We start from the raw sequence: 13717 nt of genomic DNA, 5'->3' as shown, positions 1-13717 counted from the left end.
CCTGTCACCAGAGGGAATTAGTTAAAAGGACAGCACAACATCATGGCTAGAGACTGAAACAGAAAAGTCTGTGTACTTTTTTTTTCCTTGGTGGTTGGTTAGTGGAGGGTTGTTTTGTTTTTTAAACCATTCAAGCTTGGTCTCAGGGGCCTGTAAAGCTTCCACATTTAAAGGCAAAATTTAATTCAGAAGACACAAACTGTTTTACATCGTCGCCTCTTACTTGGAATAGACAAAATTAATGTTTCTTAAACCATCTGAACAATACAGACAAAAATTCCAACACCATAAAATTTGCTCTTTTCAAACAGCTTCCACTTTAACTGGGCCTTTAAGCTTTTCACAGTTTTCTTAACAGATAATAAGTAGTGAATAACATGTCTTCTCTTCAACAACTCCTCTGCATGGTTTTTTGAACTAGGAGGAAAAGAAAAAAAATCAGAAATTGTTAAATCTTTCTATTTTAATGTTTCACTCAAATGCATTAAAGAAACAGCCTGGAGCCTATTCAAATTCAGCTTTTCAGGGTTCGTCCCCACCATAGAGGGTTTTTATTGTGCTTAATTTTAATTACATTAAAGTCTTCTGAAAAACTACTGTTCTGCTTAAAGCCCTTAAGCTACATACCACTGATTTTGTCACAAATCTAGAAATTCCAGCTTTTATTGCTTCAGTTTTTAAGAAAGTATCTTTGTATTTAAATGTATTAAACTAAGCGTTGACTAAGGCAATGTACCACTGGGATTCTGAAGCTTTAACCCAATTAACCTCTCATCACCAAAATACTCCTAAAACTCTCTTCTGAAAAGATAAATGAACATTTACCAAAAAGAAATTGTATCAGAAAGGGTTAGAAATAAATAAGGCATAAACTCATCTCAACACTGGCCAATATCTATTCTGTGGTTACACTTTGCTCATGTTGAGCTTCATATATGGCTTCATTGTGAGTACTCATGATTACTCCCTTCTGTGCTTCATCATGCTCCTGGACTGAGTTAGTGAGAGAATAAAGATTGAGAGTCATTCTTTATACACACCTACATTTAAGATGTGAAACCTTGACTGAGAAATTCCATCATTAATGGAAAAATGTGTTATCAGATTTTTCTCTCTGTTCTTATAGAGATTCAAAAAGGGAAGTTAGCAAGTCTAAGAGTTCATCTGGACAAAACTGCCTTGTACTTCTATGCAGAAGTCCAGTTTCATATTCCACATGCTACTGAAGAGTTTTTTAAGGCTAGCACAGTTAAATAGATGTGGAATATTAAAGCACACAAGGAGTGAGAGTCGCTGGTTCTACCACCAAGAGCAGTCACAAGCAAAACTCCTGGGTTTTTGTTATTATGAAGCCACATCAAAGGACAGATGCAATATCTACTGAAATGGCCCTTCTCTGGCACAGCAGGGACTCCCATTGCAGAGACAATGCAAGTACCTGAGAGTGAGCAAAGAGAATGGAGGAAATGCTCATTGGAAAATGTAAATAACTGAAAAAAGGCTCGCACCAGAGCAGAAAAGAGTACTGGTAAGGCAAGAACACTTGTCCCATGCCAAATGAAAGTGATGAAAAAGCGTTAACCTCTTAGGACTGGAAAAAGTCAATTTATGCATACATATGGACCCTGAGAGGAAATCCCATTATTTCAAACAAAATTTTCATGTGTATTTTCAGCACATGCACAAAAACTTGGTAAAGCTCAAAGAAAGCTTCTCAGCACATAGAGAAGGAAGAACCAGTTTTCCCAATGCTTCTTAGTTAAGCCAACTCAAGAATTTCATCCCCACTGAGAACCACTTCCCCTGAATCTGAAGATGCTTATGGCATCAGGTTAAAACACTTCCAAGAGCAGAAAGGAAAAAAACCCAAACCTCCCCAAGCAACAAGCCATGCAATTGAAAATAAGAAGTTAGCAATCAGACAGCAAAAACAAGCAAGAAATGCAAAGAGTTAGACCTCCTAGAAATATAAACAGGACTCGTGATCAGATCTCACCTCACGCTTAAGTAATATAACAATTTCTAGAACTAACAGCTTTGAGATTCACCAGGCAAAAATAGAGTTAATAATTCCCTTGATTGACTTTTATTTTCCTAATCTCATTATGCTTTTTATCAAAATATGAAACCATAGAAGAGTCAAAATCCCCCTCCCATTGAGTTTCATGTCAAAAATTAACATGTGCTGCCCTCACAGCAGTACACAAGATTTCCATTCCTACATGGTACTGGCAGAGATGAAGACACATCCTGGGATCTATTTCGCAGTTTATCAAGTGTGGCATGAGGTTAAAGACTTCACCAGGAAACCATAAGTACTTACATAAAAGACAGAAATAACTTCAAGATATAAAATGCAGAAAGAAACAGAGAAAAATCGGTAAGATCAGCTTATAATTACACTGAGCATTGTATTTAGTAAAGGTTTTGTTGTTCATAGCTGCACAAGAAGAGATATTAAACTGGCAACCAGAACTAAAATAGAAATATGGGGCTGTATTTAACAGGCAAGATACACAGTCACAAGAGAAACCTGCAAACCCCACCTCGTTCATGCACCCTTCAAACTCGTGCATTCCATTAAATATTGTGAAAATGTTTTATTGTCTTAAGCTTAAAGTAACTAAAAACATAAAAAAACCCAAAAAACAAAAACAAAAGAAACCAAATCAAAACAACAACAAAAAAGAAACTCAACTTGAACAGTGAGTTAGAACAGTGAGTTCAAACAGTGTTGCTCCTGAGAGCCTGGACATTCATGCTGGAAGAGTCACACAGGCTCTGAAATTGTCCCTGTCTGTCACTGACCCAAACCTATGCACTTCCTATTGCATAGATTCTCACAGATGTTACAGTAGATGAATTTTGTTTCAGAAAAAGAGGGAGAGGAGTATGTGTTTAAAATAAAGAGAAGGGAAACACTTCAAAGGAGCATTTCCTCTATACAATTGCTCACCCTTTTTTAAAGGAGGTAGAAGTTAAATTGCAACAGAAAAACTGCATAGCAAAAGTTGAAGTGACAAAGAATACATGAAAATTTCTTCCTTGATCTACCAACTAGTGCTATACCAGTCCATACCAAATTTCTGTATACTTCCTGTACCTATGAAGGTTTTGCAGAAAAATTCAGATTTGAAATAGGTAAACCAAAGTTGTTACTATACAAACAAACTTCAGCCATGCTTACATGGCTGATTCTACATCCAGAATACCCCTCAGAATTTCAATCACAGAAACCCACCTGCATGTTTGTTTGCTCGCCTCTAATAACCAATATGATTATAAACAGCTGTAAGTAATTACATTCATTAACTTTATACTCTGCATGACATGCACCAAGTCTAAATTGCTGCATCAGGCTACAGTAAATGCTCTGGGTACAATGAAATGCAAGAGCAAAAACTGATTCCCCATGAGAGGGCACGACCCTTGTGATTATGCACACCTCACACGGGCAGGAAGGCTGTGCAGACACAAATAGAATATTTATGGGTAATAGTGACAAGGAGATTGAGGGAGCTGGCCTGCAGGAATGGAGAAGGAGCAGCTGACAGTCTTTCCAGGAAGATTGAGTCCTAAACAGAAAAAAACCCATAGATATTAAGCACAGGGGTAGGAAAGTCTATAAGTTACCTCCCTACTTTAAGCTTTCTTTACAAGCAGAACTCAGTGAATGGTAATCCACTTGCACCATCCATCTCCTTTTAAGACAAACAAGCTACAGTCAATTTCATCGCTCCAAACCTCCTACAGCTCAGACTGAGACAGAGCTTCAAAATGCAGAATGGTGTGCACTTCATTTGTATAAATTCTCCACACTCAGTATTTCAATGAGAAAGAAAATCTTTTATGTACTTGTCTGCTGCCTGTACCTACATCACTTCCAGTCAGACTGGCTGCTCTTTATGTAATTCTTCATCAAGAAACCTTTTTGAGCTAGAACCTTTTAAAATCTGAAATCTTCCTCTCCAAAGGCAGCTTGAAAGAACTAATTAAAGCATTTCAGTCACACAACCAAGGTGGAAGGGCACACCCAAAATTATACTTGCATAGAAACACTGGCATTTCTGATTGCTTTTGAGAGGACATCTTTTGTATAAACTCCAGCTCACTGCTCCAAGAATAAAGGAAAATTAACACTCTATTCCTCAATGCTTTACCTTTCCCTCTGTATGGAGACACTGAGATTTAGAGCCATTGTTCATATGCACAATTTCCCTGCCACAAACAGTTGTCCCTGCTAATGCCTATGCCTCACAAGCATGGATAGACAGTGTCACATTTCATCATTTTCACCAACAGGAAAGATTGATTGCTCTTCATACCTTTGAGATGTCACTGAACCAGTCAGCAAGAATTTGCAGAGTTGTGTCCATATTATTTCTGACACAAATTAATTTCTTTGTTTTAACACCCATCCACTCAAAGAACTGTTGAAAATCTCCTGAGTCATCTGCTTCAGAATCTTGACCATACATCATCTCCAGAGAAGCTGTCAGCTCCTGTGTGTCAAGTGAATCAAACAAAACCAGGTTTGCATACCTGATGAATTCTATGACCACATATAACCTACTAAAATCAGGATTCATGTATCACAGAAAAAGTTAGCACTATCTACTGGTGTAAAATTACTTTTACTAAAAAAGTCTCTTTCTGCATCCAGTGAAGTATATTTTACTTTATTTTACATTCCACTTTCTTATGAGATCAAGTGCCAGTATGTCTGCTAGATAATGCAATGCACAAAAGAATCTCACACAGAGATCATCTACTCTAATTTTTGAACTGAAAACATGAAAGAAAAATACACCACAAAAAGCTTAACAGCTCATAAGAAGTTATTTGTATTCTTGTTACTTCTCCCCAACGGATTTGGCCCTGCTCATCAGGATAAAGAGGCAAATGGAGTTCAGTTTATAATGAGTTTGAATAAACTACTCCAACTCAGTAAAAAAATCAGAAACAGAAAACAAAGTGAATTTGTATTAAGAGACAAGGTGAGCAGCCAAGGAATGCTTCTGAATGTAACCCTTTGACCCTTGAAACGCAGAGGTAAGAGCAACCAGGTAGAACACCAAGTAAAATGGTTGGCACCACCATCAGAGGCTGGAAGAGCAGTGGCCTCTCCTTTCTGAGGGCTGCAGGTATTGTGGAGGTGAGGAAGTGAATTTAACCTATTTTAAAGAACCATGCATGATGATGCCGCAACTCGAACTGGCACTACAGACACACCACAGCAAAAGTGCAGATTGGGGCCAAAATAATATTAATTTCCTCGCAGAAAAAAAAAAAAAAAACCCAAAACAGAACAAACAAAATTTTATAAAAATTATAAACCTGCTTTCATAACAAGAGCTGCTGCAATGAGCAGCATTCATTCCATACAATCAGCTGTTTAAACAGCAATTTTCAACAGAGCCAAGTGGCATGAGCTTTGTACAAATATGCTTCCCTATAAGTAAGTACCAGGAAGAGGTTTGTGATGTATTTATGGAGACTATTTAAATAATTCCTTTGCATTTTCTTAATAGCTGGGATTCAATAGCCCAGGATGCACATGGGTAGAAAATGGCAGGGCAAGGTAATAGCCAGGTTCAAATGAAACACTCTGAAGGAGAGAGAAAAAAATCAGCCCGTTTAACAGCAGCCAAAGTGGGTAATAGAGCAGAGAAAAGTGATCAGTAACAGTTCAATATCCAATATCATACACTCTGTTTGCAAAAATAATGGCACTAGTCACACCAGAGGGGAATCTGCATGTATTCCACCAGACTGTCCTCAAAGAAAGAATCCTGTAAGTTATGTCCTATTTCTTCCCATTTACTTTTCATACTATAAACACAGTTCTCTAAAACACTAGCAATTTCACCAGCATGAGCATGCAGAAGCAGGTTCCAGCTCCTAACAGAAGAGAGAACCACCAAACCCTGTTAAGCTGAACCTCAAAATTCAATCAACACACTTACTAGCAGTATTTCAGTACCCCTTCAAATATTTGCAAAACACTGTTAAAATTTCTCTGCTGTACAATTGGCTGGAAGATGCTTAATGCCTACCACCTAGTGGATTTGCACAGCATAACCTCTGAGCATGCACACAGAGAAAATACCCAAACCAACTCCAAAACAGAAAACCAACCTACAAACAACACATCACAACTTTTCTCCATCTGAAGGAGCAGGATGCTCACAGAGCCTCCAGTAATAAAAAGCCATGGAATGCTACCTATCCAGAATCTTTTCCAATTGGATACCAATCTGTACATCAGATCATTTAAAAAATATAAGTGTATCAAACATTTATTTTAATGGCATTGAAAAATTAATCCATTGGAAATTGAGCCATTCCATGAACATTTGAATGCTTCAGTTCATTACTGCTGCTCCAACCTTACACAAACTTACGTGCAGACTGTAACCTTGGTGATGATGAAGAATGCAATCTCATATATGTGTGGATGAATAAATCTCTGGAACTTAGACAAGCTGCCCAACTACTGATAAAATTTTCCCTCTCCACACACACTTGCACAGTCAAAATTAAGGGCAATAGTAAAAGAGAAGAAAATGCATTATTTCTAATAGTAAAGGCCAGTAAAATTTTTATTGACAAAGTCCTCTGCAAAAGTTCTTAGTGCCACTATGGAGTCTATTTCCCCATCCATATCCCTACTTTCTGTTGTTGGGTTCCTGGGAGGAAAAGAGACTCTTGGTAGGGAAGCATATAATCCAACAAAGCAACCAACACAGTACCACAATTTACAGGGTAACTGCATTGACTTTTTAGTTGCAGGTTCTCTCATTTACACGTGACTTAAAAATATTCTGCATTTGATGAAGTCTTGTCAGTCACCAAACACAGTACCATAAAATAAAAGCTAATGCTCAAATCCAGGATCTGGATAATAATTTCCCCCTGGAAATAAAACATCTAGGAGACCAGGATCAAAAGTTCTGTTCAGAGCTACAGGTGTATAGCTTCACTTGGAAGTGCAACCTAGAGCTTCATCTGCTGCTGCCAGGTCTCCGACTATAAAATGTTCCACATTGAGCAAACACTCTCAACAGGTTCTGGGTGTCTCAAAATCAATGCTGATCAGAGCAACTTCCCCACCTGTAATGCTCCTGAGTGCTCAGAGAGGGGCAGTTGATCCACTTCCAAAATTAATTCTGTCACTGCTGAATACAAATTCTGCTGCAGCTCATCTCACCTGATAACCAATTAATCTGCTCCTTCCTATGCAGAAGGAAAAGTCAGTCAGAAACTGTCACCCAAATAACCTAGAAACTGACACCAAAAAAGCATTAATCCTTGTGAATTACACATAACACAATACACACCTGACGAGAAATTAGTGAAAAAGCAAATTTTTTAAACCTCCTATGACCTGACTGCCTTGCTTCACAGAATAAAAACATGACTACATGATCAGACAACTAAAGGAAGAGTTTCTGTATGACTGCTGATAACAGTGTGAGTCTTAACTGCCACAGAAAGCTTAAAATGTCCTAGCTGTCCTCCAGTTTTTGATTCTGTTACAGAATTTAGAATTTGGATTAGTCACATGTCCATACATCAAAAAAAACATCCACAAAGTCAGCCTACAAAAGGTTTCTTACTGGAAAAGAATTCTCAGGAATAAAAAGGAATTCTTGCCTTCTAGCAGGAGAAGCAGGTGACCTGCAAACTCCCTACTGATTATCAGCAGAAAGGTCATTAAACTAAAGATAATTTTCTAGAAATAAAACCCAAAAATCTCCCTTGAGTGACTGGTAGGATTAGTTAGAGGAACCCCATATTTCATATTAGACAAGGTACCTATAAGGCTCAGCAAAAATAAAACTTTTGAAATGGATGAAGGGAGTTAAAAATCCATACTCAGAAGCAGGCTTGCAGCATTCTTTTCACTGTGACTTAACCCAACATGCCCACAGAAACAGGAAAATATATTTGAACATGGAAGACCTAGCTACAGCTTTACAGACTTGCTGTAAAGATTTGCTATTCCCTTCTACATTCATCTCCAAAAATAAAAAGTAAAATGATTGAAGTACCTCTCACACAGTGTCCCGACACATGTGCTCTTCCCTACCACACACACACACACTTGCTTCAAAATTAGTGAGGCAAAAAGACACAACAGAAGAGTTACCAAGAGTTGCCAGTTTCACATGGAGCTGATGAGCAATCAAATTAACATCTCCTACTAACAAGCAATATATAATATAAATGTATCTGCAGATACATTTTAAATAAGTATGTAAAAACACAGGTTCGGAAATGTTCTAAATTTAGTTTATCAAGTGAATTCTTAGAAATGGACTTCATCAGGAATTTTTAAATATCCACAAAATATTGACTTGAAGCCTTTACCTGTAACAAACCGGGGCAGAATGCGATCCAATGCTTGGAAATTGCAAGATGGACAAACCCCAACTAAAAATAAATCCAAGTTGTAGCACACATTACTCTAAAAGCTTAGATTAGCAGTTGAACAGTTGTTGTAATTCATCCAGACATTAATGGGCTGGATAACAAAAGCCACTGGATTAAGTTCTACTATAGAGGGTGAACACAATTTATTCCTTCAACACTTAAAAATATGAAACAGCAACAGAAAATATTTAATAGGCACTCCTGCCTATTAAATTATTATATTTTATATAATATTTTAAATATATATTATATATTAAATTATGTATTATATATATTATATATATTAAATAATATATTATAAAAATAATTATATATAATTTAATAGGCACTCCTGCCTATTAAAATATATATTATAATTATATTTATAATAAATATAATTATTATTAAATTAAATTATGCACTTTTGGGCATCTTGGTGACCAAAAGTACACACTTCTGTTACAGAGTTCCTTCTGTTCTTCCTGCATGAGGCAAGAGCTACTTTGTAAAAAAATACTGTAACACACTGCATGAAAAATAATAAGGATCCCATCTCATGAAGAACACTTTCCAAGACAAGATTTCTGCAGGATATTACTTCAAAAACTAGAGGAATAGAAACTTAATGTAGCAGAACATTTAACCAGGCAACCAAACTTCAGTTAATACCAGTTCAAGCACTAGAGAAAATTTAACAGTCTGCACATTACTACATGAAAATCCAGGAGCTCAACAGATGGCTTGGGAGCCACAGGACAAATCTCCAAGTTGTGTGCATGAGACATTTAATGGCTGAGATAATGCCCATTAGATAACTTCATAGAGCATTAAGTACACAGGCAGCATTTTAATAGTCTGCTTTACAAAGATGCAAGCTCTTCACACTAGCAAAGAGTAGAATAAAATTCCTTTAAAATCGCTAAAGGCTTTTCAAACCACAAAATTAAATTTATTAAAAAAAAACCACAACAGCAACAAAAAAATGCAAACAACCTCACACAACCAACCACCAGAATCAGTCATATCACCTTCCATGCCAGCTTCCCATCTTGTTTCTGATAACCATAGCAATGCTTATTAAAGTCCACAAGAGCAGGTCTTGGCTCCCTTTAATGCAAGTTCCTACTTTGCAGTATATGGAATAGCTAAAGCTAGCTCTGGCATCAACTTGTATCCTTCAATAGTTCAAATTATCCCATCCTCCCCCACTTTTTTATTTTAATGAACAACTGAATAGTTCCTCTTTTTTAAACATTAGCATGAATATTTTTTTATTCTTATCACCATCAAAAAAAAACCCTGAATATGTACACTACAATCTCCAATATGTTTCAAAATTAAAATCACAAATTAGCAGACACATCCACATAAAACAAGCCACAGTGTCTGAAAAGTCAGTATGTACATTACACTCTATTACTGTGAGTACCTACTTGAGCTGCAATCAAGGGAATTTTTAATTACCCCTGTTATTTTTTCTGTAAAGTTGCCATCCTCTCAGTAACATTTCCTAGGAGAGCTGGTAAATTGCTCAGCACCACTACATTCCTCTTTGGACACAGAATTTACATCAAGTTCTATTAGTTTTGAAATTATCTGTCAGCCTTTCCACTCGAGGAGAACTATCTTTGTTATTTTCACACACACCATGTCCCAGTGATATCCCAGCTCACTGATTATCTCCTTATGTTTCCAAGACATAAGTTTTACAAGTACTTGATTAAGAACAAATGTTCCAGTCACTCATCTTTGTTTTTGGGACAGTATCCAGGAGAGACACAATCCAGCATCAACTAACTAAGAAAGCACAGGCCATGACAACTGAAATAATGCCATTTACTCTGCACTCCAACTTCATTTGGTTGACTCACACCTGTGATGGTTGTTTGACGTGCACCAGGTTTCCCCAAGGCAAGACAAGATGTTCAGCTCCAAGAGCTTCAAAACAAGCGAGGCTTGTGGCAGTGAGGGAGGGCAGCAGCACCTCGGGGATCTTGAAGGGAGAGCACATTGCTCAGGCAACTGAACAGCAACATCTAACTCAGTAAAGCCAATTTTGACAGCTAGGTTGACAGATTAGGCAGAATTAAACAGTCTGCTTCAGTTTAATAGCCAGCCATCTCATCCATCTGTTTGGGCTCTCTGGGCTTCCTGTACAATGAATTTGCATTAATTTCATTATAAATGAGTTGGAAACAAAATCTGTGACATCATCACCCTTGGTTGCACTATCAAAAATATTAGCTTGCCTACCTACAGTCAGTATAATTTCAGTGGGTATGACAGGCAGAGTACTTTTACTGCGCACATCTTGGACATTTTTTCTGTTTGAAAATACCATAGCCAAGATTCTGTGGAATGGTACAACATGGAAAATAGATCCTTAAAAATTAGTTTCAGCAAAAGAAAAAGTTAAGTCACTACACCGTGCATTAAAACAGGACAACTCTAGCATGATGCCAGCAAAACTCGAGTTCTGTATCCTTCACCTACCAAAGATTTCAAAGTAGTTAGGACAAATTCCACAAGAGCCTGAAGGTGGGCTGCTTCCAGCTGCTACTTAGTCATCTTGAAAACTGCATTAATTCTGCAGGGAGCTCTACACTTCCACACTCATTAGCACTTGCATAGCCTTTGCAGCACTCAGACCCTCTGGGGGACACCTGACATTCAGCAGAACTCCTCTCTTCTTCATTGTTCCCCATTTAGAATATTTGTGAGATTGCTGTGATCATTTCCCCACTTCAGATAGCAGGATTTTTTTCTTTTTTTACAATGGCACGTTCTTGAAAAGTCAGAAGATTTGATGTCATCATTCATTTGCACCTTAGCTTAGGCAACCAGGAAAAATATCAGAATGGATGAGGAGATGGGATGAGGGCTCTGGTGTTCCTGAATAAAAATAGTTTTCAAGCCACACATGAGGCCACACATTGCCAAGGTGAAACAAGAGGGCTACAAAATATATGAGGCATCATGGTGCTGTAAGCTCATTTCAGCAGCATTTCAAGTATTCTGGCAGCATAAGACATGTGTCATGCAGACATGACTTCACTGTTATTCACAATTGAAACAGGCGACAATGTCCAGACTGTCAAAAATTTCAACAATTTAGTATATCACTCAAGTAGTCTTCAAGAACAAAGGCACTTTTCATTCTGTTTATCATGGAAGAATGCTACTTGTTGGAAACACAAAAATGCTACTTGTTTGAATGCAAAAAAAAAAAAAAAGAAAAACAAAAGAAAAATCCCAAAGCACCTCTCACACACTGTCATCAGAACTGCACCAAAGAAACCATCTTCTCTGTCAAATGAATGCCTTTGAAACTCCCCAGTCACACCACCGAATCTGTTCCAACTCTGGTCCACATTAATAGTTTTCTTTCCCTTTGTCTCCAACCCAAATCAAATCCAAACCAAACAGGAATCAAAACCAAACTGGACAATGGGGTGAAAACAAGTTCCAAGGCAGCTTTGCTTTGCTTGGGGACTGTTGTTGAACATGGCTTATGGACCCCACCAAGCTCATTCACCCCTGTGATCTCCAGAAAACTGCAACTGGTGCTATTTCATGTGGGAGCAGTAGAATTTGTGAAAGTCAATCCCTAAACAGCCCTGCCTCACAACCTAGATACTTCTGCACACTACTCCCCCATACAGGATGCAACACTAAAAATGCACCTGCTCATCAACACATACCTCAATGTTATCAAGTTAAACATCGAAATTGGGATTTAGCAAAAGAAATAATTTTTCTCCAACAGCAATCAAATGTATGCCATGCTCTACATGCTTTCTGTGAAAAATGCGTATTTTATGATTGGCTTTTGCAAATATTAAAATGAATATTATATTAGAATATGGTATGGGTATGGTTATGGTATGGGGTTGTGGTTGTGTTAGAAAGTTATGCTGTATTAAATTTTTTAAGTAGTGTGTTAAATATAGTTTAGGTTATAACATCATGTTAATATAGAAATTATCTATGTGAGATACTTTTTAAGAAAGGAAGGAGGTACTGGCACCAGGTAGCAACCACAGGATACCTAAATCTTTTGGAGAAAGAGAATTTATTGCTCTCTTATCAGAAGAAAGTAACTTCCCACCTTGCTCAGCCATGAAACGCAGTCACGATTATGAGGAAGAAGCTGACACTGACCAGACAGAATCCTGTGTTTAAATGGAATTTTTGCATCATGTATGAGATGTATGAATATGCAACAGGCTGTGGTTTTAAGGGTTAATCCTCTGTTAACAGGTGTCCTTTTTCGGGTTTATGTTGCCCAGAAAGAGGTACCTGGACTGTCCCTAACTCTTGTTTCTATTGTCTCATATTGTCCTAATCCAAATTGTCCAAATTATTATTACTCTAATTACATTACTGTTTTTATAACCATTTTAAAAATTTAAAAACAAGTGATTGACATTTCTCACATTTTCCCTTCACAAGCTGTTAAATTCAGTATAAAACAGCAAAGCTTCCTTAGCAAACACATTTAAAGTGGTTTAGGCTATACTTGAAAACAGCTGCAGTGTATTTGCTGTCACTGTCCCAGATGCACGCTGCCATCCCATCCCTTTCCACGGCCCCTGCCGCACACCAGGGAACAAAAAGCTCCCAGAAGCAGCGCAGCCCCATCCGTATCACAGCTTTACGGTGGCACAAAAGCGCAGGCGGGTTCCTTCGGTTCTGTGGCTCCGGAGAAGTTGCGCTAGGTGGCAGCTTCTCCCCATCCAAATCCATCCTCCCGCAGCTTCCCTCTGTGTGCAAACCCATCCTCCTGAATCTTCCCCCTGTGCAAACCCATCCTCCCGCATCTTCTCCCCATCCAAACCCATCCTCCGGCAGCTTCCCCCCCATCCAAACCCATCCTCCCGCATCTTTCCCCCCATCCAAACCCATCCTCCCGCATCTTTCCCCCATCCAAACCCATCCTCCCGCATCTTTCCCCCATCCAAACCCATCCTCCCGCATCTTTCCCCCCATCCAAACCCATCCTCCCGCATCTTTCCCCCATCCAAACCCATCCTCCCGCATCTTTCCCCCCATCCAAACCCATCCTCCCGCATCTTTCCCCCCATCCAAACCCATCCTCCCGCATCTTTCCCCCATCCAAACCCATCCTCCCGCAGCTTTCCCCCATCTCAACCCCCACCCAAGGGGAGCGCACCTGCTTTTGAAAACAGGCACTGAAGCTGCACGGCTGAAGAGGTTTTTAACTATTTCAGGACAGAAACCTTTCAGTTACCATGCTCTGATTTCCTTACATTTCTTTACAAAAGCAAGGGTGACAAAAAGG

The sequence above is a fragment of the Zonotrichia leucophrys genome, chromosome 2, assembly GCF_028769735.1.
Source record: "Zonotrichia leucophrys gambelii isolate GWCS_2022_RI chromosome 2, RI_Zleu_2.0, whole genome shotgun sequence".
NCBI classification, from domain to species: Eukaryota; Metazoa; Chordata; class Aves; order Passeriformes; family Passerellidae; genus Zonotrichia; species Zonotrichia leucophrys.
The sequence above is the reverse complement of the archived record's forward strand: the minus strand, read 5'-3'. Positions refer to the sequence as shown.